This window comes from Apium graveolens, unplaced genomic scaffold (assembly GCF_009905375.1).
Source record: "Apium graveolens cultivar Ventura unplaced genomic scaffold, ASM990537v1 ctg1543, whole genome shotgun sequence".
Classification (NCBI taxonomy): Eukaryota; Viridiplantae; Streptophyta; class Magnoliopsida; order Apiales; family Apiaceae; genus Apium; species Apium graveolens.
This window is the reverse complement of record NW_027417292.1, coordinates 82,373-86,694: the sequence shown is the minus strand read 5'-3', so window position 1 is coordinate 86,694 and position 4,322 is coordinate 82,373. Positions and strand designations below refer to the sequence as shown.

The window sequence follows — 4,322 nt, the reverse complement described above, 5'->3', positions numbered from 1 at the left end:
ATGATACAGAACTCAGTTCAGTTTGGGGGTTCTCCTATAGAAGACCCCAACATGCACATCTGGGATTTCATCGAGATCTGCAACACTTTCAAGTTCAATGGGGCGACTGAAGATGCTATCAAGCTACGACTCTTCCCATTCTCTCTGAAGGATAAAGCAAAGTGCTGGTTACATTCTCTACCACTAGGGTCTATCAGCAGATGGGAGGATCTTGCTCAAAAGTTTCTCACTAAATACTTTCCTATGGCGAAGACTGCTGCAATCAGGAATGCTCTTACTCAGTTTGCACAGCAAACTGGAGAATCTCTGTGGGAGGCTTGGGATCGATATAAGGAGATGCTAAGGAAGTTCCCACACCATGGCATGCCTGATTGGATGATTATAAACTATTTCTATAATGTTTTGGGTGTACAGTCTAGACCTATGCTCGATGCAGTGTCTGATGGAGCCTTATGGGCCAAAAGCTATAATGAAGCTTATGAGTTGATTGAGCTCATGGCAGCTAATGAATACCAGAATCCTACACAAAGAATGTTGCAAGACAAGGTAGCATGAATTCTTGAAGTAGATACAACTATTACTATAGATGCTCAACTTCAAGCTTTGACGATGAAAGTGGACTCTTTGGCTAATTATGGAGTTAATCAAATCACTAGTGTTTGTGAACTTTGTGTGTGGGCACATGAAATTGAGCAGTGTGCTATTTCTAGCGAATCAGCTCAATTTGTGAGTTACTTTCAGAGATCACAGCAACAAGCTCCAGCCACTTATCATCCCAATAACCGAAATCATCATAACTTCAGCTGGAACAATAATCAGAATGCGGTGCAACAACCTTATCAGCCATACACAACAAAGCAATATAGCCCCCCTAGTTTTTAACAATCGCAATATGCCCCTAGGCAACAACTTCAACTTCAGCAGTTACCGCAAGCTAATGAAAAATCTGAATTTGAGGAGTTGAGGCTCATGTGCAAGAGCCAAGCTGTTTCTATCAAGACCTTGGAGAATCAGATTGGGCAGATTGCGAATGCATTAGTGAATCATCAAACTGGCACGCTTCCAAACGATACTGAAGTTCCAGGCAAGAACGAAGCTAAGGAGCATGTTAAGGCAATTACATTGAGGTCTGGTAAGGTTGTGATTCCTGAAAAACCTAAGACTCCAGAATCTGAGGTTGAGGCTGAAAAAGAAGGAGTGCAGAAGGAAGCAGAAGTGGAACCAAGGAAGATGACTGTTGAGCACACTCCTCCTGAGGGTAATACAGGGGAGAAACAGATCTATCCTCCACCTCATTTTTCTAAGAGTCTACAGAAGAAAAAGCTGGATAAGCAGTTTGAGAAGTTTCCGGAGGTGTTCAAGAAACTTCACATCAACATACCTTTCACTGAAGGTCTTGAACAAATGCCTAAATATGTGAAGTTTATGAAAGGTATTCTCTCTCGAAAGGTGAAGCTTGATGACTTATAGACCATTGCTCTCACGGAGGAATACAGTGATATGCTGCAACAGAAGTTGCCTCCGAAGCTAAAATATTCTGGAAGCTTCACTATTCCATGTACCATTGGAAATGTGTCATTTGACAAATGCTTATGTGATTTCGGAGCTAGCATCAATATGATGCCTTTGTCAATCTTCAAGAAGTTGTACTTACCGAATCCAATGCCTACTTATATGACTTTACAGTTGGCCGATTGTTCTATTACTTATCCACGAGGCATTGTTGAGGATGTTTTGGTCAAGGTGGATAAACTCATTTTTTCCTGCTAATTTTGTAATTCTTGATTTCGAGGAGGATAAGAAGATTCCCATAACCTTGGGAAGATCTTTCTTGGCGACTGGCCGAACCTTGATTGATGTGCAGAAAGGTGAGCTCACCATACGAGTGTTGGATCAGGATGTAACTTTTAATGTGTTCAATGCCATGAAGTTCCTCAAGCACCTCAAACCATCTATTGAGGAAGCTTCTACACTTGAGCTTAAACCTTTACCTGAACAATTAAGGTAAGCTTTTTTAGGTGATGCATCTACTTTACCTGTTATTATTGCATCTGACCTTTCAGGTAGTGATGAGGAAAAACTCTTTAAAATTCTGAGAGAATTCAAATCGGCAATTGGATGGACGATAGCAGATATCAAGGGAATCGACCCTTCTTATTGTATGCATAAAATTCTGCTAGAGGAAGGTAGCAAGCCTATTGTTGAGCAACAAAGAAGTCTAAATCCTATCATGAAGGAAGTCGTGAAGAAGGATATTCTTAAGTGGATGGATGCAGGGATCATCTATCCAATTTTTGACAGTTCTTTGGTGAGTCCAATTCAGTGTGTACCAAAGAAATGAGGTATCACAATCATTGCTAATGAGAAGAATGAGTTCATTCCTACTTGAACAGTCACGGGGTGGAGAGTTTGCATGTATTATAGGAAGCTGAACAAGGCCACGAGAAAAGATCACTTCCCTATGTCGTTTATTGATCATATGCTTGATATATTGGCTAGGCATGAGTACTACTATCTTTTGAATTAATCAAATTTTCACTGCTTCAGAAGATCAGGAGAAGACTACTTTCACTTGTCCATTTGGTACTTTCGCCTTTATAAGGGTTTCTTTTGGTTCATGTGGGGCACCAGCCACATTTCAGAGATACATGATGGCTATCTTCTCTGACATGATTGGTCATAATATGGAGGTGTTCATGGACAATTTCTCTATGTTTGGCGATTCATTTGATGAGTGCTTGCAGAATCTAGGCGATGTTCTCAAGAGGTGTGTTGAGGCCAATCTGGATCTCAATTCAGAGAAATGTCACTTTATGGTATGATAGGGCATTATTCTGGGGCACAAGGTCTCTTGTAAGGTTCTTGAGGTGGACGAAGCCAAATTGGGGGTCATCAAAAATCTTCCCCCACCAATTTCTATTAAGGGAGTTCACAGTTTTCTTGGTCATGCGGGCTACTACAGGCGGTTTATCAAGGACTTCTCAAAAATTTCTAAACCTTTGTGCAATCTTATGGAGAAAGATGTTTTGTTCAAGTTTGATGACGAGTGCCTAGCTGCTTTTGAGTTCTTGAAAAAGATTTTAATCACGGCACCTGTTATAACTGCACCTGATTGGTCTGAACCGTTTGAAATGATGTGCGATGCAAGTGACTATGCAGTTGCAGCAGTTCTTCGCCAGAGAAAGAACAACATATTTCATGTGGTCTACTATTCTAGTAAGACCCTAAATGGTGCTCAACTGAATTGTATTACTACGGAGAGAGAACTTTTGGCATTTATCTACGGTTTTGAGAAGTTTTGATCTTATCTGCTCGGGAGGAAGGTGACAGTTTTCATTGATCACGCTGCAATTCGATATCTCATCTCGAATAAGGACTCGAAGCCTAAATTGATTAGATGGGTTCTTTTGCTTCAGGAATTTGAGTTGGAGATCAAGGAAAGAAAAGGTACCGAGAATCAAGTCGCTGATAATCTTTCTCGTTTAGAGGATCCAACTGCAACTTCACTGGATAAAACATTAATAAATGAGTCTTTTCCCGATGAGTAGCTGTTTGGAGTGCAAGAGGAAGAATCGTGGTTTACATACATTTTGTAAACTACCTTGTGAGTAATATCATGCCTCCCTACTTGTCGTACGCTCAAATGAAGAAGATTCTGTATAAAGTGAAGTGGCATATGTGGGATGAGCCATTTTTTTGACAAGGAGCTGACCAAATCATCAGGAGATGTATTCCTTACAGCGAAACGGGGGGAATCTTGCAAGATTTCCACTCAACGGCTTATGGAGGACATTACGGTGGTGAAAAGACAGTCGCTCGTATTCTTTGAGCAGGTTTCTTTTGGCCAGCTTTGTTTAAAGATGCTCATCAGTTTGTTTTGAAATGTGATCAATGTCAACGTGTGGGTAATATGTCCAAGAGGGATAAGATGCCTCTTAATGTGCTTCTCGAGGTTGAAATCTTCGATGTTTGAAAAATTGACTTCATGGGGCCATTTGTCTCATCTTGTAACAATCAGTATATCTTGTTGGTGGTCGATTATGTCTTGAAATGGGTTGAAGTTAAGGCGTTGCCAACAAACGATACGAAGCTGGTGCTTAATTTTCTTCACAAGCAAATATTAACAAGATTTGGAACTCCAAGAGTCATAATCAGTAATGAGGGGTTGCATTTTTACAATCGCAAGTTCACTGCTATGATGCAAAGGTATAATGTGAATCATCGCATTGCTATTACTTATCATCCTCAGACGAATGGTCAAGCTGAGGTATCTAACAAAGAGATCAAGCGAATTTTAGAGAAATTTGTGTGTTCATCAAGGA

General features: G+C 40.5%; 1 non-coding gene across 1 annotated transcript; it reads right to left on the bottom strand.

Moving 5' to 3' along the window:
* Window positions 1-258: 258 nt before the first annotated feature.
* On the bottom strand, window positions 259-365 carry LOC141699950 (small nucleolar RNA R71). The gene has a single exon (XR_012566167.1). It is a non-coding gene; the product is annotated as a small nucleolar RNA R71 (small nucleolar RNA).
* Between the last annotated feature and the right edge of the window lie 3,957 nt (window positions 366-4,322).